This window comes from Triturus cristatus, chromosome 5_1 (genome assembly GCF_964204655.1).
Source record: "Triturus cristatus chromosome 5_1, aTriCri1.1, whole genome shotgun sequence".
NCBI lineage: Eukaryota > Metazoa > Chordata > Amphibia > Caudata > Salamandridae > Triturus > Triturus cristatus.
Window position 1 is genome coordinate 301,347,531 of NC_140587.1, and position 22,343 is coordinate 301,369,873.

Consider the following 22,343-nt stretch of genomic DNA (forward strand, 5'->3'; position numbering starts at 1 on the left):
GAAATTAAAGAGTAGGAATCGGGCACCCAGGGAAATTGCCGTTAACAAGTGATATGTCATCTCAAATGCCATGTTTTAATTTTCCTCCTTTCAAGTGTTGGCTCTATTATGTCACATATGGCACATATTGTACATGTAGTTGACTTATTTCATTATTGATTGTGAGATCAAAATACTTTGGATAAAGCGTGCATGCCTCCCGTCCCTGGTAACTGATTAGATATCATTCTTCATATTGCTTGTTTCAGTCACACACTTCTCTCAAGTTTCCCAAATCCTTAAGGGAGCACTTTACCCAGCTCAGTTTTTTGCTTTGTTGTGGTCCAAGAATACAAAGCAAAAAGTCTGACTGGATGAGCTACTCGCTCATGGACCTGTTAAATTGAAAGCTCTGATCCCAACCACAATATCAAGCTTACAGTGCACCATGTTTTGACTCCATGCTTTATTCCTGCTGAGCCCAAAATAGCCCCTGTTTCAAGAACATTTCATGTTTCGCATACACTGTACTCCACTATTTGTTTCCCACGGTGGCTTTTTACTGCTTTATTTCATTAGCATAGCCACTTCAGCTCTAACTTGTTTAGAGGTTGGGATATTCAGTGAAAATAAAAGCTCCAATGCCTTGTTGTTCATGGATAGCATTTCCTCTGTCTTGATGGTTTATATAATGTGTTGCTGTAGGAAGCTGGGTCTGTATATACTATACCAAAGTGAGGTATAGTGTACACAGAGTCCAGTGGAACCCAAAAGGTAGGCAGAGGTAAAGTAGATTGCACCTCACTCTCTATTTGTGGTATTGTGGTAGAGCAGTAAGGCTTTATCAGAGGACAGCGTTAAGCATTTGTTGTACCCACTCAATCAGCAAATGAATTCATACACTCAAAGACTGAACTTCAGACCAATTGTTTTTTGTATAAAAAATATTCTTTTAGTTATTTTATTTTTCTAGAACCAAGCAAGCCTGGCACAGGCAAGCAATACATACAGTAGTAATGCATTTGTATATGCACTGTTTTGATTACTGTATTGTTACTGAAAAAGCAATGCTTTGGAAATACCGTACATATACTTTGTATAGGCTTTTTAGTAAAACGACCAGTAGATTACTTTGCAGATCACTTTTCTTACACAGTACAGTATACCTGGATACTGCACTGGGCCATTTCCTGTAAACGGGTGAGTAAAAGCGTTTGTTATTTCGTTCAATTTGAAAAGGATTTCTTCGGTTTTCCAACTCCACACTTAGAAACTTTTCATAGAAAAACAGTCCATGTTATCCTATGCAGGAAAATAGTGTTATCGGTTAACAGGTAAGTACTTTGCTGTGGGAGCTGGTATTGTGGGGTTAGACTCGGGGGTCCCCCAGGGTCAAGGATGCACTCTTGTTATACCCTCAGCGGCACTAAGCCGGCCGGGTGCAGAGTGCTGAAGCCCAATGTTATCCAATGGGGGTAGTGGGCTTCCAGTTGGTGGCTGCTGACGAGCAGGCCACTGGGTTGTGGGAGCAAAGCTCCTGGACTTTAGCTCAGGGCAAATGGGGGTTCAAGCCAGCTGAAAAGGAGCACCCTCAGCGGCACTGGGGTGACCGGGTGCAGAGTGCTGTTTTGGCATCGGGCGCCCTGTAGCTTTCAATGGGGAGTCTCTGGTTTGCAAATACACTGCAAGCTCGGGGACAAAGGTCTTCTGGGTGCGACCACCACTTGGAGAGGTTAGTTGGGATGCTGGGGGAAGGTTATGCCCCGTCGGTTGGGCCACCCAAGGCCGTGGGGCGTCTGGTGCAGGAGTGCCTGTTAGGGTCGGATCTTCTTACCAGCTCCTTCTGGTTTGAGGCTGCAGGCGTCTGCTGGAGACGGGTCTGGATCGGCGGGGAGACCTCCTCTTGGTTTTGGGCCACTTCAACTTGGCGCCGTGGGCGTCTGGTGCAGAGTAGTGCAGACTTGCGGATCGTTGCGGAGCTGGAGTCTGTTGATTAACAAATCCGGTGTTCAAGGGAGACCGAGTCTTTGGGATGGAAGGCAGGCAGGTCCTCCGGGTTTCTCGAGGTTGCTGACTGCAGGACACAACAAGATTTTGCTGGAGCAGGTTCGAGGTGGGGACAGGCCGGTAGGGCTGGGGCTAAGTCAGTGGGAGTCTTGGTAGCTTCGGCACGGCTGTTCGGTCCTTCTTATCTTCTTCTGGTTTCTTGTCTGCCTTCTTGGTTCAGGGCTGCCCCCTAAATACTGTATTTAGGGGGCGTTTTAGGGGTCTCTAGGTCAGTAGCCAATGGGCTACTGACCTTAGGGTAACTACACCCTTTGGGTGCTCACCCTAGCGGTCCACAAACATGTCTCGTGGTGGCAGGCTGGTGTACTAGTCAGGGAACCCACCACATTCTGGTTGTTTTTCAAGTGGCATCTCTAAGATGCCCTCTGAGTGCATCTTTCATTAAATCCCACACTGGCATCCGTGTAGGCTTAATGTGCTGAGAAGTTTGATACCAAACATCTCATTTTCAGTGCAGCCAATATGGTACTGTAGAGTTCGCAATGACAAACTCCCAGCACCATAAAGTCTTAATACCAGCACTGCACTTACAATGTCTAAGAATTGTCTTGGACACTGTAGGGGTACAGGACTCATGCACCTGTTCCCTCACTACTGGTATAGTGCACCCAGCTAGAGGGGTGGCTGACCTCTGCCAGGGCAGTGGGTTGTAGGCATGGCACTCGGGGATGTGTGCCATGTCGACTCTTCACTTTGTTCTGCACCAAAACATGCAGCCTGCAATGGAAGTGTGTGTAAAGGTACAGGGCCTCTAAGGGTGGTACAATAAGTGCTGCAGCCCATAGGGGACTTCCCTGGCCACAGTGCCTTGGTACCCATGGTACCTTTTACAAGGGACTTACATGGGGCCAGAGAGGTCCCAATTGGGGGTACAAGATACAGTTTTTGGGAAAGAACAAAGGCCCTGGAAACCTGATTGGCAGGGACCCAGGGCACATAAAGTCAAAGTGCTTCAGAAGCCTGGCAAAAAGTGGGGGGTTACTGCAACAGAAACACAGCTTCCTACAGGTGATTGGATAAAGGGAGGTCCAGCAAAAGCGCCTCACTTATTTGTTATAATGGTAGCCACTTTTGAATGATCCACACTTAACTTGGACACATTTCATTCACATGTACTAAATTGTTGATAGTTACCAGTAATGTAGAGTCTTATGCACCACTGAGATTTTCCACAAATCCTTATTTTTTGTAAATTATTCCTCACTTTGCTTTTCTGCAAAAAAGCATGCTTTTTCCCATCTTTCAGTTATTGGGCTACGCCAGCGTTCATTTTTTTTTTTTTTTAACAAACTTTGTTTTTTCAATTTACTCTCAATCGATGCATAGATATGTCAACACTTGAACAAATAAATCACTAGTCCCATCACGTTCAAACAGTCCCCAGTCTGTGGTAATCCTTTTCCTATCCTCCCAGCTTCCCCCTTTGACTCATAAATGAAAACAAAGAAATAATCAACCTAACCCAACACAATTCTGTATATTGCATTATGCAGCAACTATACTTTGTGCTCATCATAGTCATACTGACTCCAACTAACGCAATAACATTCCTCACTACCCTCACCCCCTCCTCCAGGCATGTCTCTCTTAGAAGTGCACCTTACTTTCATTAGTCTGTAAACATCAGAAAAGCTGGGGAAGACCCATGACCCGATATTGTGGACTTGTGCATGCATATGACCCCACCCCCGGCTGCCCACCATACTGGCAGTAAGTGCATTCCCGTTTTTATTGTTATGAATCTTCAGGGTGTTGCTCTAGGTCCTGGACGCTCTGCTCTGTGTAAACGTCACTATCAGTTTCTGGGTCCTTTAACAATCCTACCAGATGTTCCCACGCTCTTGCCATCTCCTGAGTCCTCTCGCTCACGGATCTTTTTACCAATTTGAGCCGAACTACCCCATCACATTCCGCCCATTTAACCTAGCCACTCCAGGGGATACTCTCGCCTTCCAGTGCATTGTGATTTCCCTTTTGGCCAGCAATAGCCCCATATCTATGAACTTGCTAGTGTCTTTGGTCTTAGCCGTGTGAAGAAACCAGTGTAAGATGCATGTTCCCAAGGCCAACTCCAACCCCCTGTCCGTTATTGCATTCAGCTAGACAATCTCCTCCATCCAATAATCTGTTAATGACTGGCATCCCCATATCATGCGAGGGAAATCCGCACCCTCCCTTCTGCAGCGCGGGTATTGATCTGTCTCCGTATGAAAATATGCTTTGATCTTCGCCGGGGTGAGATAAGCCCTGTGCAGTATAGAGAAATGGACCAACTGAAACCTAGCGTTTCTAGTGCTCTTCCACGTCTGCGCTACTATGTCAGTCCAAGCCCTATCTGGTATCTCAACCCCCACTTCCATTTGTACTTAAGACCTTCCAAGGGAGCCAACCTCTCCAGGGTCAATCGCTTAAAGAGGCATGTGACTGCCTTGTATTTCCCTGCAGCAGTCACAACATATTGACAATTCAAAGAGGTCCGAGGCTCAGTGTAGCCCTGCTTCCAGTGCACCCGAATAGCTGCCGTAAGGGCTGCGTGTAACAAAGTCTCCCCCTCGTAGCTCAAATTGATCCTTCAACACATGGAAGGGCAGCATAGTTCCATCCTTGTAGAGGTCCCCAATGGTTGACCACCCTTTCTCCTCCCAGTCGCTCAGATCCCGCCACGAGCCCCAGTGTGGGAGCGCCTCACACACTGCAAGTGGTGTATCGGGAGCATACGGCAATGCCATACCCGCTCGTTTAACCCTCCACCTCCAGCACTGCCTCGCTGTCTTAAGGTCCTCAGGCAGGTCACCCAGCCGAATGGTAAGGTCCAAAAGGATTTGTGACAGCAACTTCAGCTCGGGCACTCTCCCTCTTTCCTGCTCCTGGCCCCTCAGCCTTGCCATCACAAGCTGTACGCCAGCATTGATAGGCTGAAATCCAGTGCAACCGTATACAAACACTGGTAGCTCCAACGTTGCTGCCTACAGACACTGATAGGTTACGGTGCTAAGGATTCGGCATGGAGGGTCTCCAAGGGCGAGCACAGATCTCCAGTGCTTTGGATTGTAAACGTTTTTGGACCTCCAGTGATGTAGCTTATGATTATCGGGGATAAAATGTTATAGCTTAGACATTGGTGGCTTACAATTTATAACTCCTAGTTACAGAGGGACTAGAGTGCTGCATTCACAGATCTACAATGCAGTAGGTGGAAGGCTCGTGGAGTCTCAATGCTACAGTTGCGGGCAAAGGCTCCAGTGCTAAAGTTGCAGATATATGGATGAATTACAGTGCTGCACCTTAAAGATACTGATGGGTTACAGTGCTAAAGCTTAATCACTGTGCATCTCCAATGCTAATCGCAGATGTCCAGTGCCACTGCTTTCAGACGCTACATCAGATTGTAAGTGACCGATTGGTTACATAGCACATTGGCATTGATAAATAACACGCTTCAAAGACAGTGCATTTCATATAATGTTTACTACGCATTCAGTTCAAGTATTTTTTTTTTTTATATACTATTTTATGGTGATTAAAATGGTGTGCCCAGTGTCACTGATGTGTAAAAGCTATGATTAATACAAAGGCGCCAAGATTCGGAGGACGCAAAAGTCAATGTATGACATTGTTCTGCATTCTGTCCATCAATTGTTCTTTTTGCTTTCGTCACCCTGAGTGGCACAGGTATGCCCAGACGTGTGTCCTGTGCTCTCCATTCCCCTGGAGTCGAGCTATCCTGGCTGAAGAGGGGTGAAACCCCGAAACCGGTCCTAGGATGCTTGTTTCCAGTCCAGGGAGGACCTGGCCTGGCAGTTCGGGCTGGACTGTTCCCATTGGGTGCATGTGAGAAAGTGGCTCTGTATATACTGTTCCTTAATAGGTACAGGGTGTACAGAGTCCACAGACCCCAAGGGTTTAACAGAGGTTAAAGTTAGATATAACCTTACTCTCTAAAGTGGTAGCTTGGTCGAGCAGTAAGGCAGTATCAGAGGACAGTGTAAAGCATTTGTTGTACACACTCAGTCAGCAAATGGTCCCACACACTCAATAACTGAACTCTAGGCCAATGGTTTATATATAAAAAATATATGCTTGTTTTATTTTAGAACCAACACTTGGAATTAAAATATACTTTCTCGACAGGAGAGGTTTCATATAAATACTTGTCTATATGCAATAGACTTTAGTAAACAGTTACAAGTAGTTGCAGTAGGCAACTCTATTTCTAAACACAACAATACATTGAGCTCAATGATAAATTCAAGTTATTTGCAACAGATTACTTTCCAGATTACTTTTGTAATTCCAGGACTGGATCCTAGATTCAGTCCTGGGTCAGTTCTCAGAATCAAGTGATGAAAGTCGACTTAAGTACTGTAATGATTTTTAACTAATATTTAGCTATTTTAAAAGTTGACACTTAGAAAATATTTCAGAGAAAACAATCCATGATTCCCTATGGAAGAAAATTCAGGTTATAGGTACAGTATGTTCTCGTTACTCTTGTAATCCAGTACTGGGTGCCGAGACTCAGTACTGGGACCTTTATCCAAAACAGGTAAGTAATTACGTTTTCAGATATAATACGATTTTTGAAGAATATTTAAAGATTGCAGAAATCGACACTTAGAAGAAATTTCACAGAAAAACAGTCAATGGTTTCCTATGGAAGAAAATTGAGTTAAGGGTAAGTACAGTTGTGGGTATTTTTCAGAGTCAGTGCTGGGCACCAAGATCCAGCACTGGGAGCTCACCTAAGAGCAGGTGAGTAAATTCGTTTTTGTCACTCGGCTGATTTTTGGTGAATATTTGAAGATTTGAAAAGTCCACACTTAGAAGAAATTTCAGGAAAAAGCCAGTCAATGTTACCGTATGAGGAAGATAGAGTTTGCGGTTTAAGGGTAAGTACTCGACTGGCAGAGTTGAGGTTCTGGGCACAGACTGAGGGGTCTCCCAGGGTCAGGTAAGTATAGTTGGTTCACCCTCAGCGGCTCTAGGGCGGCCGGGTGCAGAGAGAGTTAGGCCCAATGTTATCCTATGAGGGATGGGGGGGGCCTTGTTTGGTGGCGGCTGTCTGGCAAGCCACGCGGCTGTGGGAGCTGGGCTCCTGGTCACTTACTCAGGGCAAGTGGGGAAGTAAGTAGGCGTTGAGTTTTCACTGCCAGGGCCACTCGGGCGGCTGGGTGCAGAGGGCTTTTGAGCCTTCGGGTGCTCAATGGATTTCAATGGGAAATCTCCAGTTTGGAAAAAGACTGCAAGCTTGGGGACGAGGACTCTTCAGGTGCCACCACCACTTCGAGAGGTAAGTTGGGTAGTTTGAGGATGCGTAGGTACCCCGGGATTGGACACAGGGGGCCGTGGGGCGCCGGGTGCAGGGGTGCCTTTTGGTGTCGGAAAATCTTACCCTCTGTTGATCGCGGTTGGGGTGGCACACTGTTCTGAGGCTGCAGGCTTCTTCAGGATTGTCGAGGGGGGTCCTTTGGTGCCGGTCTCGGGGTCACAGTCGCCGTGGGGTCGTCCTCGTGGGTTTAGTTCACTCTGGCACCGGCCAGGCTTGGCTGGTGCAGAGTGGGCTGGGATCGCGGTTCCGGCCTGCTGCCAGGGGTGAAAGGTAGGTTTTGAGTAGAGCGTCTACTCTTGGGAGTCCCGGGGGATCAGAGTTCAAAGGTAGCCAGGTCCTCCGGGGTTTCTGAGGTAGCTGGCCACAAGAGATGCCGGGTTTGGAGCAGGAGCAGGTTTGAGGTCGACGGGCCGGTAGGGCTGGGGCCAAAGCAGTTGGTGTCTCCCTCTCCTTAGCAGCTGCAGGGCAGGTCTTCTTGCTCTTCTTGTAATTTCGGAATCTGGGGAAGGAGGGTTCAGGGTGCCCCTAAATACTAGATTTAGGGGCGTTACAGGTAGGTGAAGGGCAGGGACCAATGGGTCCCCGTCCTGGGGTGGGTATACCCCCTATCCTGCCTCTACTGTGGGTGGGGGGCAGTAGCCTAGTACTGATAGGGTAGGGCTCCCCATCTTCAAGATGGCGTGAGCCCGGAGATGTGCTTCACCTCGCCTCCCCCACCTGAGGGGTGGGGTTGGCAGGCTGGCACATCCCCTGTCCTTATTTGGGGTTTCCGGCCAAAGCTTACCGCTAGAGTGGGGGGTTGCAGGGGCCTGGGGAAGCTCACAGAGGCGGCATGCCTTTGAAGCTTTCCCCTGCCCATCCTGGGGGAGGAAATTTAGCACCTCGCCCAGGATGTGCATTGTTGCAGGACCAGGAGAGCAGGGGCTCTCCCACCCAGGGGTCCAGCAACATGTCTGCTGGGTGGCAGCCTCAGAGCAGACGTGGATTCGTAGGTTAGGTTTCAGGGGGCACCTCTAAGATGCCCTCTGGGGTGCTGGGTACATTAAATCCCACACTGGCATCAGTGTGGGTTTAATGTGCTGAGAAGTTTGATACCTTCCCAGTCTTTAGTGTTGCCATTATGGTGCTGTGGAGTTCGTGTTTGACGAGCTCTCAGCACCATGTACTCTTAAATGGCAGCACTGCACTTACAGGGCTCAGGAATTGACCTGGGCACTGTAGGGGCACAGGGCTCCTTCTCCAGTGCCCACACCATTGGCATAAGGCACCCAGCTAGAGGGGTGACTGATGTATGCCATGGCAGTGTAGGTGATGGGCATGGCACACAGGGATGTGTGCCATGTCGACTTTGTTTTGGTCTTGCACCCAAACACTCAGCCTGCAAAGGCAGTGTGTGTGTGTGTAAGAGTACAGGGCCTCTAAGGGTGGCACAAGGTGTGCTGCATCCCTTAGAGGCCTTCAATGGTCACAAAGCCCTGGGTACTTGGGGTACCATTTACTAGGGGCTGACATGTGGCCAGGGTTTGCCAATTTTGGTTTGTTTTGTTTTAGGGAAGGAACATAAGCCCTGGGCACCTGATAGGCAGGAGTCCAGGGCACACTCAGTCAAAGTACATTCAGCAATTCAGCAAAAAGTGGGGGCATACCATGCAAGAAAGATGGCACTTTCTCACAGTGCAGGGTCAAGACTGATTTGCATATAGCTGGGTTCAAACTGGAATGGCATGGGGAGCACAAAAACGATGGATTCAGGCCCAGCTCTCTGTACTGGTGTGAATGTATGACATTGTTCTGCATTCTGTCCATCAATTGTTCTTTTTACATATATTTGCAGGACATCATTGTTAGTAATTTCATACCTAACGGGGTCTTAAGCTCCACATATTTCCAGTATGTATTGCACAAAAAAATCTAATGACCCATGTGTGCAAGCATAGAAGGCAATCCTGGATTGCACAAAACCCAAAATATTGAATATACAATTCAGATAAAAAATTGAAGAGGTCTAGCTGCAAGCCACAATTCCCAATGTCCTCGTTCAAATGCAGTTTTTTTTTTTTGTATCAATTCAACCTTTGATTTATTGTTCTGTACTTGAGTTTATACAAAAACTTGAACAATTCCTTGCCACCAGCACTTATTTTGTTCCTGAAATGTCTTTCTTGGAATTTGATCAGCTAATCCTTAGTATCACTATGCAATATCTTCAGCAGTACACCCATACACCACACCTGATTAAATGTCACAATTGTCCATGTTTTCCATATTTAATGCCCATATTGAATATTTAACGGCCAGCATTCCAGAATTATCCGCGTGTATTAAAGAATCCCATTTCCAGAAGAGTTATCTGGATTACATATAAACAATGTGTTCTGCAGCATATGAGCTGCAGATTACGCACTGTGCATAGATCGCCATCTGGTGCTTGGCCCGGATGTTTGCATTTGTTTTTCCTCTTGGAAAGTCTTTGGAAGTCACAAGGTATGGGACTCCTCCTTTGGATCATACTGCGCATGGTCTTCGGCTCCATCCTCAGATTGTTTTTTTCCACCATCGTGTTCGGATGTGTTCTTCGCGCTCCAGTTCCGAACAGTTTTCAGTTCTTCTGGTCGGCACGCAATCCTTCCCTTTCCGCTGTATTGTTTTGATCGCGATCTCCACACTCTACGTGACTCATCGTTCGAAGTCTTCAATTCCGGTCGTCGACGAAAGCCTTCGGGCCTACCTGAGCTCCGGTCCTGGCTGATGTAAAGGACTCCATTTAAGAAGTGTCCTCGATGTGGGTCAAAGTTTTCCCCACACCTATCTCCATGAGGTGTGCAACCTCTGCCTCTCCCCAGAACACGAGGCACAAGACTGTCCGGCTTGCAAATCCTTCCGATCGAAAAAGACCATTCGGGACCGAAGGGCGAGGAGAACCATGGCACATGTCGACTGCAATCCCCGACGACCTCTTCGGAGAAGGCGTCGATGTACCCGAAGAACAGCAAACCGAAGAGGGCCTTGTAAGCGCCTAAGAAGCAGACGACTCAGATGTCGAGGACATCACTCCGGCACAGAGGGGCGTGAGTACTAACATCGGTCCCCCATCCTCGACTGCATCGGTCACACCTTCGCCCTCGGGCCTAGGCACGACCAAAGACACTGCTTCACATAACTCTTTCGGGCCCGGTAAAGAAGCCCATCAAGCCTTCTGGCAGCTTGGGCTCTAGCCACTCTAGCCACCCTGCCGTCTGTGCCGAGAAACACTCCTCCGCACCTGCACCGATAAAGAAGATGGCCTCCTCCTCCGCGCCGAGCCCCACACCGAAGCACTCTGCGCCGAAGATGAGCACTAGCTCCTCGGTACGGACACCATCCCCGGAACCGAGCAAAAAATCCAAAACCCTCGACACCCACACCTCGAAGCCGATTCATCTCGGAACCGAGGAAAGAACCAGACATTTCTAAGCCACATAGTTCAAAACAACGAACCGATGCAGACTCGGACTAAAAAACCTACGGCTCCGACACCTTCAGCGCTGACGGATCGGCCCCTCGCAGAGGAACTATTTCGGCCCGATCCACTACAAAAAACACTTGTCAAAGACCCTAAAACTGGACATTTGATGCTCAGCATCAAAAAGAGACTGCTGGACAAGCCTTCCCCAGCTCCACCTCCAAGAGAGAAGAGACTTTGCTACCTCCCCTTTGAGAATACCTTCACCTCCTCCTCCTCCACCTCCTCCCTCTACTCTGCCTCCCCCACCATTCCCCCACACCCTCTCTGGATGAGGATGATGACGATGTCTACGACGACGCAGGGGACGGACCCCATGACCAGCCCACAGGGGACCCCACTCCTACAGGCTCACCAAACCCATGGGACGACTACAACATCCCAAACGTCCCGCAGGACGACCTTTACCCTTCAAGAGAGTGCGATAGAACTAGTTCCTGCCCACCAACAAAATATGGGAGTTTATTCCCTATATTTTCTCATACCAAAAAGGGATGACACTCTAAGGCCCATCCTGGACCTCAGACCCCTAAATTACTATATGTACTCAGACCATTTCCACATGGTCACACTCCAGCAGGTACTTCCCCTGCTCTCCCAAAACGACTTCCTTGCCACCCTAGACCTCAAGGACTCCTATTTCCACATTCCTGTGCACAAGGCTCACAGGAAGTTTCTCAAATTTGTAGTGGACGGTCAACACTATCAATTCAAAGTGCTCCCATTCGGAGTCACCACAGCACCACGGGTGTTTACCAAGTGTCTAGCGGTAGTGGCAGCACACCTGTGAAGACAGCAAATCCACATCTTCCCAAACCTAGATGACTGGCTCATAAAAGCCAACTCATACAACCAGTGTGTACAGCACACTCGCGTCACTATCCAACTACTTCACCAACTGGGCTTCACAGTAAACCATACCAAGTCCTATCTGCAACCGTCCCACGTAAAACAATACCTCGGTGCCACCATAGACACCTCAAAAGCGCTAGCCTATCCCAGTCCTGCCAGGATAGCAAACATTCAGGCTCTATGCGCCCAATTTCACCCGAAACACTCTCTTCCAGCTAGAGTGTTCATGCAACTTATAGATATGATGGCCTCTTGCATATTCATAGTACCTCACGCAAGACTCCAGATGCGTCCTCTCCAAGAGTGCTTAGCGCACCAATGGAACCAGGCCCAGGGTCAATTGACAGATCTGGTGTTGGTAGACGGTCGTGCCCATCGCTCTCTGCAGTGGTGGACCACCAAAAACCTTTCCAAAGGGCGACTGTTCCTGGACCCGGTTCCCCAGATAATACTGACAGCGGACACATCGCTCTCCGGCTGGGGAGCTCACCTACTACATCACACCACGCAGGGCAGGTGGACACCTCAACAAAAGTTACTCCACATCAACCATCTAGAGTTACTAGCCATATTCTTAGCCCTGAAGGCCTTTCAAACCCATGTCTCAGGCAAGGCCGTCCTAGTCCGCACAGACAACATGACGGCCATGTACTATATACAAAAACAAAGCGGCACACACTCTCCACAGCTGTCTGTTAGCACAGAGCATATGGAGATGTCCATACCCCCAAAAATCTTTCTCCTAGCCCAACATGTCCCAGGAGTCCAGAACACTATGGCCGATCTGCTCAGCAGACAAACGCAACCGATCCACGAGTGGGAACTCCATCCACAAGTTCTTCACCCGTACTTTCAAATGTGGGGCCATCCACAAATAGACCTCTTCGCCACACACAAACGCCAAATGCCCATGCTTCGCCGCCAGATATCCACACCCATTGTCCAAAGGCAATGCAATATGGATGAACTGGTCCGAAACCATCGAGACCGAAATCTCCACCGGCACCGAAACGTTCTTCGGCACCGAAATCCCCGACAGCACTGAAAACTTCTTCGGCACCGAAATCCTCATCGGCACCGAAACAACCGTCTAAAGTCCAAAAAGACTCTACCGATCATCCAAAACATAGATCGGAACCGAAAAAGTCGGCACCAAAGCCTCTTTCGGACAATGAAGACCTTTTTCGCCCTGATCCCACGCAAAAAAGGATTTATATCAATCCGAAAACTGGACATGTCACCGCTGTGCCATACAAGAAAAGGAAGCTGGACACAACACCTTCTCCAGCTCCCATAAAGAAGAAGGACTTTGCCACCGCACCCATTCGTCCTTCCTCTCCTATACCACCTCCCACCCCACCCCCCCATCCCCCACCTCCTCCTCTACCATCTCCTTCACATACACCACCTCCACAGGATGATGATGATGATGATGATGAGGGGGTGATCCGGATGACCTTAACGATCCTAATGATCCTTTCACACTCCCGGATACGGCACCCTTAGATGACTGGACTTACCCTTTACCTGATATTCCTGATCCTACTACATACCCCTCCAAACCCTCCCCTCCAGATAACCACCTAGGGTTTGGGCAGCTGATAAACAGGGCGACACTTTTCCATGGCGTCACCATGCACTCAGATACACCCGAAGAAGATTTTCTTCTAGACACATTTGAACAGTCTCAAAAATCAGTTCAAATCTTGCCCATGATTAAGGAAGTCATAAAACACGCCACAGAGGTCTTTAAAGACCCTGTCAGAGCTAGGGTTCTTAACCCCCGAATTGAAGAAAAATATAGACCTGCCCCACAAGATCCCGCTTACATTAAAGCACAGCTCCCTCTAGACTCTTTAGTAGTTTCAAACGCAAGAAAGCGGGATAACTCCCAAACAGGAGACACACCGCCCCCAGACAAAGAGTCCAAGCTATTCGAGGCCTCGGGCAAAAGAGTTGCAGCACAAGCTGCTAACCATTGGCGTATTGCCAACACTCAAGCCCTATTAGCCTGATATGATAGGGCTCATTATGATCAGTTAGAAGATATTTTACAACACCTACCAGATCAGTACAAATCCCAGGCCAATGACCTCATCCAAGAGGGGAAATTCATATCTAACGCATCAATCAAATGTGCACTAGACACCGCGGACACTGCTTCTAGGGCGTCAGCACAAGCATACTACTTAAACGCCATGCATGGCTACGTATTTCAGGCTTTAAGCCGGAAGTACAAACCACAATACTTGGTCAACAATTCAACCAAGAGCAACTATTTGGGCCTGCAGTAGATACTGCACTTGAGAAGATGAAAAAGATAACCAGACTGCTAAATCAATGGGAGCACTACAGTCTCCACAACCGCGAGGCTCCTTTCGACGCTCCTTCTATAGGGGAGCCTCCAAAAATGTTGGGACAGACACCTCTTCCACTTTCAAAACCTCCACACAAACATCCCCTAACAGAGGATATTTTAGAGGAGGATATAGGGGAAACCACACCAAGGGCCGAGGTCGGGGCAATACCAACACCCGCACCTCTCCAGCCACTAAACTGTGACTTGCTTCCACTCCCCCCAGACCATTCCACTCCGGTCGGGGGAAGACTCCAACAGTTCCTACCTGTCTGGAATTCCATTACAACAGACAAGTGGGTAAGACAAATTATCCAGTTTGGTTACTGCCTCGAACTCACAAACACCCCCCCCCCCCCCCCACACATACCACCCAAGCACCGTCCAATGTCACCACATCATCTTACACTCCTCAAACAGGAAATTCGGTCCTTGCTTCAAAAACACGCAATAGAACCAGTTCCACTCCAACATCAGGGTACAGGAGTATATTCCCTATACTTCCTAATCCCCAAAAAGGACGAGACCTTATGACCCATACTCGACCTCAGACTACTAAACCAGTACATACACTCAGATCACTTCCATATGATCACTCTCCAACAAGTCCTCCCACTACTTCAACAAGACGACTTCCTGGCCACATTGGCCCTCAAGGACGCATACTTTCACATCCCCATGCATCCTGCTCACAGGAAGTACCGAAGGTTTGTGGTAGACGGACAGCACTATCAGTTTACAGTCCTCCCATTTGGAGTAACAACTGCACCCAGGGTATTCACCAAATGCTTAGCAGTAGTGGCAGCGCACCTCAGGAGACAACAAATCCATGTCTTCCCGTACCTCGACGATTGGCTCATAAAAGCCAATACTTTCGACAAATGCGTTCTCCACATTCACCGCAGTATTCAAACCTTACACAACTTGGGATTTACCATCAACTATCCCAAATCTCAACTGCAACCCTCCCACATACATCAATATCTGGGAGCCACCATAAATACTTCCAAGGCCATAGCTTATCCCAGCACAGCCAGGATAGCCAACATACAAAACCTCATCTTAAAATTTCAAACTCAACACTCTCTTCCAGCAAGAGTGTTTATGCAACTGTTAGGCATGATGGCGTCATGCATTTCCATTGTGCCTCACGCACGACTTCAAATGCGTCCCTTGCAAGAATGTCTAGCACAACAGTGGAACCAGGCTCACGGACAACTTGCAGATCTGGTGTTGGTGGACAGCCGCTCACTGAAGTGGTGGAACACCAACAACCTGTCCAAAGGGCCTCTTCCACAAGTAGTGCTGACAACCGACGCATCTCTCACAGGGTGGGGAGCCCATCTCCTTCAACACACCACTCAGGGCAAATGGACCACTCAACAAAAACTGCTCCATATCAATCACCTAGAACTTCTAGCGGTGTTTCTAGCACTGAAATCTTTTCAAGTACATCTAAGGAACAAAACTGTCCTCATCTGCACAGACAACATGACGACCATGTATTACATACAAAAACAGGGGGGGGGGACACATTCTCTCCAACTGTCCCAACTCGCACATAACATCTGGAGATGGGCAATTCCCCAAAACATCTACCTGCTAGCGGAACACCTTCCAGGGGTTCACAACCAGATTGCCGATCTCCTAAGTCGACAGACACAACAAATCCACGAATGGGAATTACACCCCAAAGTCCTACTCCCATTCTTCCAAAAATGGGGCCAACCAGACATAGACCTGTTCGCCACACACAAACGCAAAATGCCCAACCTTCGCCACCAGGTTTCCACACCCACAGTCGAAGGGCAATGCAATATGGATGAACTGGTCAGGCAGATTAGCGTACGCTTTTCCGCCTCTCCCACTCATTCCATTTGTGGTACGTAAGCTCAAACAACAGTCTCTAAAACTGATTCTAGTAGCTCCCACTTGGGCACGTCAGCCCTGGTTCACAACACTTCTGGAACTATCGCTAGTTCCACATCAAAAACTGCGCCTTTCCCTGGCCTTATTAACCCAGAACCATGGAGAAATCAGACACCCAGATCCACAGCAACTGAACTTGGCGATCTGGCTCCTGAAGTCTTAGAGTTCGGTTACCTCAATCTCCCAACAGACTGTATGAATATCATATAAGAAGCTGGAAGACCTACTACTAGGGCATGTTATGCTACAAAAGGGAAAAGATTTGCCATTTACTGCACTAACGATAATATACGTCAACTGGATGCTTCCATCCAAAACATTATTTGCTATTTACTACACTTGCAAAGATGCAATTTAGCGTATTCCTCCATACGTCTGGCAGCGTTAGCAGCCTACTTATAAAATCGACAACACTTGTCACTATTTAAGGTACCAGCCATCAAAGCCTTCATGGAAGGTTTCAAAAGAATTATTCCTCCCAGATTACCACCTTCTCCAGTGTGGAATCTAAATATTGTTCTAACAAGGCTCATGGGCGCTCCATTTGAACCTATGCACAAATGCGAACTGCAATTCCTTACATGGAAAGTGGCTTTCCTTATCGCAATCACATCCCTGCGAAGGGTAAGTGAGATACAGGCCTTAACTATTGAAGAGCCATTCCTACAACTACATCGTAGCAAAGTGGTTCTTAGGACAAACCCAAAATTCCTGCCAAAAGTCATTTCCCCTTTCCATCTTTACCAATCAGTCGAGCTGCCAGTCTTCTTCCCTCATCCAGACTCAGTAGCTGAGAGCCCTTCATGCCTTAGATGTTAAAAGAGCCTTGCTTTATTACATCTACAGAACCAAACCCTTTCGCAAAAACAAACCACTGTTTGTTGCTTTCTCTCCACTACATAAAGGCAACCCCATTTCAAAATCGGGTATAGCCAGGTGGATAGTTAAATGCATCCAAATATGTTACCAAAAAGCTAAACGCACTCTTACAGTTTCCCCTAGAGCGCACTCCACACGTAAAATAGGGGCTTCCATGGCATTCTTAGGGAATATTCCCTTAGATATTTGCAACGCAGCCACATGGTCTACCACACACACCTTCACTAAGCATTACTGTGTTGATGTGCAATCCAAACAACAAGCTTCTGTAGGCCAAGCTGTCCTAAAAACTCTATTCCAAACTGCTGCAACGGATACAGGTGACCACCGCAATGGAAGAGACACTGCTATATAGTCTATCCTAAGTGTGTGATCTGCAGCTCGTATGCCTCGAACGGAATATGCTACTTACCAGTATGCATCTGTTCTTGGCATGGAGAGCTGCAGAGCCACACACGCCCACCCACCTCCCCGGGACCTGTATCAGTTCCAGCATTGTCTTAATTAGACATTACACATGGACATCCTTTCTCTTTATTCTTACACACTCCATTTCCCATCATGGCGAAAAACAATCTGAGGATTGAGTGGATGCCCATGCGCACTGTTTTCCAGAGGAGTCACCTATCTCGTGACCAAAAGGCTTCTTCCGAAGACGACAATCATCCGAGCCCAACACCAGATGGCGATCTTATCCTAAGTGTGTGGCTCTGCAGCTCTACATGCCAAGAACAGATGCATACTGGTAAGTAGCATATTCCTTCTTGTTCAGTCTGGTCCTAAAGATTGGATCAGGAACTCTGTTTACCCCATTGATAGAGGCTTGTAGACCTTTTGATGTAGGTGTGAGGTACTGTCTGATCTCTTAGAGCATTATGCAGTCTGATCTTGGAGTGGATTTTCTGAGACTCTGTAGGAAACTGTCTCTATATATACAGCACCATAATGAGGTAGTGTGTATAGAGTCCAGGTGACCCCAGAGGTAGGCAGAGGTTAAAGTTAGATAGAACCTTACACTCTATTTGTGGTAGAGTGGTCGAGCAGTAAGGCAGTATCAGAGGACAGTGTTAAGCATTTGATGTACACTCAGTCAGCAAATTAATTCACACACTCAAGAACTGAACTCTAGGCCGATTTCGTTTGTATAATAATATATACGGTTTTATTTTTAGAACCAAGCAAGCCTGGCACAGGTAAGCAGTAAATACTTTACAGTAATAAGTTGCTGATTGTAGAACAGTTTGAAATTGCAATAGAAATTTTACTTTGTTTGATTTTATAGGGGATGCCTAGATTCAGCTTTGGGACATTTCCTGCAAACAGGAAAGTAAATGCATTTTGGTTTTCCTTGCGAATATTTTTTTTACTTTAAAAAAAAAAAAAAAAAAAATTATTGGCATTTAAGATGTATGTAGACAATCAATACATCGGTGGAGCAGTCAATGGCGTATATAATAAACGATCTAGATATCGTCAACAGTGGTACATCTTGTACATCAACATATATGCACCACATACCCCTTGGTGTTTATTTTTGTGTTGTGGTACATGTCTTTAGAAGCCTGTCTTCCCCAGTTAGTCGCTATCTTCTGACACATGCTCTGCTGGAGGAGGTTCACAAATGTCACCCCAAAACAGATTCCATTTTCCCCATATCCGCATTCATTTTTTGGGACAGCCCCGGTGAACGTGTACCAATTTCTCCGTTAACCATCGTGTGGTCCATATCGCGGTACCACTGCTGATGCGACGGGGACAACCCCGAACCCCAGTGCTGTGCAATATTGCGTTTTGCTTATGTCGTTCAAAGTGTTACCCAGTCTTGGTCTGTGTGACTTAGATCCGTGGGCTTCCAGATGTTAAGTAAACATCTTTTTGGTTCCGGTGGGATCTCTACTCTGATAACTTGTGTCATTGTGCGCTGAACAGCCTCCCAGAAGTGAGTGATTATTGGGCAGTCCCATATTATGTGCCAGAAGGTGCCTCCAGCACCGTATTGTCGGAGGCAGAAAGGAGTATCTGTCCTACCCAACTTATGTAGCAGGGTTCTCGTGTAATAAATGCGATGCAGGGTTTTTAGTTGCATTAATTTTAATGTAGAGGGTATTGCAACTTCCCTGGGGGACGCCAGGGCTACCAGTCAGTCCTCCTAGTCTGTCTCCCAAGTCTGGTTCCCATCTCTTTCAGGGCCGCCGTGAGATCCTGTTGATTATTTATTATTTTCCGGTATGTTCGGGAAATGGCTTTTTTATTAAGGTGTTCTGTAAGGAGTCTGTCCTCCAGTGGGGAGGCCTCCGGTAGTTCTGTGGCTGTCTGGATCGCTGCTATAATTACGTGTCGGATCTGCGCTTATCTGTAGGTTTCCGTCTGCGTCAGTTTGTAGGTGGCTTGCAGTTGAGTAAATGGAACGACCTCGCCTTTGTTCCACAGGTCCCCCACCCTAGAGATACCTATCAGATCCCATTGTTGGAATCCCTTGGTGTTTCTTAGTCTCCCTAATTTTCGGGTGTCCCACAGTGGCGTTGCTTGCGTGAGAGTCCCTTCCCAGCCCAGTGATCGCTGCGCTGCATGCCAAATTTGTATTGTGTGAGCCGTAGGGCCCGTGTAGTTCGATTTCTTAGATCTATTATAGAGTGCCCCCATTATCCCTTCGGGTTCTAGGAGATACCGATCCATACGGAATGCGATGCATGAAGCCATTGGTTTATTTCAGTGAGTTGCGATGCCCAGTAATACGTTTGTATATGTGGGAGGACAATGCCTCCATCGTACCAGCCCTTCACCAGTTTTTTCATGGCGATACGGGCTGATCCTCCGTCCCATAGAAGTTTAGTAACTTCAGTATTTATCAACGTGAAAGGGGGGAGGTATGTGAAAGGGGGGGGGGGATCTGAAAGGGGGTGTTTTGTAGGATATATATAAAAATCTGGGTAGCGCCATCATTTTGAAGAGGGCCACTCTTCCCAGTAGGGTAAGTAGTAGAGAACTCCAATGTTTCACATCGCAGCAGATTCGGGCCAGGGGCTTCATAAGGTTTTCTTCTGTGAAGTGCGTGACTCGAGGGGTGATATATATGCCAAGGTACTTGAAACCTCGTTCCGCAATCTGGATTTCACAGTTGCACGGCAATCTGGGCGAAGGGCCGTGAAGAGTGTAAAGAAGTGATTTCGACCAATTAATAGTGTAACCTGAAGCTTTGCCATATGCCGCACATATATTTGTGTGATTTTTTTGGTCTCGCGCCTAGCGTTGCAGTGCGAGACCTCAAGTAGGGGGGTTCTGAAAGCTAACCACACGCTCGTGCGTGTGGTTTTGCTTTCGCCGGCTACCATTGGCTTTAGCGTGTTTAAAAAAATTACAATAAATAAGGCACGCAATTGGGTGAAGGCAGGCGCATGTCCCGCCTTTGCCCCGCCCGTTCCTGTTCATGTCTGTTACGCGCAGCAGTGTGCGTTTGCCTCACTCCTGCTCCTCTGTGGCGCGCGCACCACTGGTTAAAGATTGCTTTCAGTGCCCTGTTACCATGGCCAAAGCCACAAACGTTTGTTGCAATCCTGCCTGGTTTGACCAAACCGCATAAAGTGCATAATTAATCACTCAATTTTCTTATATTGGCTCGAAGGATAACACTGTCCAGTTGTTTGAAGTGTTAGCCTCACCTCCATTGGCTGACCTGTTAGCCACTCCCCCGAAGAGCGCGCGCTCACATGAGCAGTCAAACATTTTCATTATGTAATATGTCTCTTGACACGGAGGACATCTTGGGGCCCATTGGGGCAACTAAGAAATACGGGCTAAACTCCAGGGCCCAGAGGAAGTGATTCACACATCCTGACATCATTGAGGGCGAGGCGGCAGCGTCCGGAGCTGCGCGGTGGGGACCGGTGTGGGTCTTCCAGTTGCCTTCAAGAGTTTGAGTTTTGGTTCTGCCCCAAGCTGCTGAGATAGGCATGTGGCTTCCCCATCCTGAGCCCAGGACATGCACAGCCGCTACCTTTGTCCTTGCCCGCCTGGTGCCAGCGCTGGGCACCACTGTCCCATGGGTGGCATGCTACCAGAAACTATTCACCATAACCAGTGAGTTTGGACTTGCAGTCCTAGACTAGCTGAACTCCAGTGGCTGCGCCAGATGCCAGGCAGCCACAACACTACCAGAGCCACGCTCTTGCCAAGTATAGAGTGGCTTCAGTTGTTTGGGTGGGCAGACAGTGGTCAGTTTGGGGATATTTGAGTTTCATAGCATCACGTTCCTGAGGTCCGATGCTAAAGGTAATTAGAACCTCACCGCAGACATTGGCATCCCATCAGTGCAATTCAAACATTCATCCGGTTCCTTAGCCCTAAAGGGTAGCGCTATGTAATATCGTCCACAGGCTCCGATGCTCACTGTCTTTGGGTCTTATCAGCACCATCCAATGTGGAGTCTGAACTCTAGCACGGACGGTGCTGCAGGCTTCTAGTTTCACTACTTATCTTAGCTTTACTGAGGTAGATTTTTCACTCACTGGACATTATTCGTACTACAGCCCTTACGGGACCAGGTGGACGTTTGAGGATAACGGTAACCTCAGACACATCCAGTCTGCAAAGCAGGGGGTCTGGTCTGTTCTGTGGGGCATGGTGCTGTTCAGGGAGACACCAGAGACAGCACCTCCGCGCCAGGTAGTGAATGAGTCACAAACCTGCACTGAATGTACTAATGATGATTAGTGCAACATGTTTTTCAACTCCTTTGTATATTTTAAGTCGTCAGGTGTTTAAATAACACATGCATATTATATGTGTAGTTTATCTATGGTGTAAACCAATTTGCGTAAACTAACTTTATGGCATTGAGTAAACTTCTGGAGTAGTTGCACATAGGGGTGTTTCTGGGTTTGAAATCATTGCACCCGCCTTTCTATGGGTTACATTGACAGACTGCATACATCCATCTGCTATATTCCTTAAACTCCTGCATGAAAATCAACCATAATTATATTTTAACGGTTTCCCTACCTTATTTTGAATGCACTTCTTTTCTTTCTAACTTCCGTCTTTTTTTTCTCGTTTTTTGAAATCATATCACTGCAACCCAACATCACCCATTAATAGCAGCAAGTGCCTGCTTCTCACACCGCCCCCCAGTGATCACAGCGAAGTCATTTATGCCCCCACAGAAACTGGAGATAATGCAGGCAAGACTGACTCCAAGAACCAATGGGCCGACCACTAACAGGGCAGCGTGGTACTCGCTGTAAAGCGCTTCAATGCCTCATCAGGGAGCTCTAACTGCAATTCTATTTTCAATTATAACTATGTAAACTTCATTCCCAGTATCCGGCCTATACCTCGGATCCCTCCCCCTCCCTGGAAAATTTTGGACTGTACAACCTCGCTATCTGGAGAGAGGGAAGTGCTACAAGGGGGGGTCATCACTTTTCAAGTTTGGGGTCGAATAGGACTGTGGC

The 22,343-nt window shown here is 47.6% G+C and overlaps 1 protein-coding gene across 2 annotated transcripts in view; it reads left to right on the forward strand.

Annotated features, from left to right (window-relative positions):
* ATAD2 (ATPase family AAA domain containing 2) overlaps window positions 1-22,343 on the forward strand; it is a 424,041-nt gene that overhangs the window by 47,753 nt on the left and 353,945 nt on the right. The gene's annotated exons all lie outside the window — the stretch shown is intronic.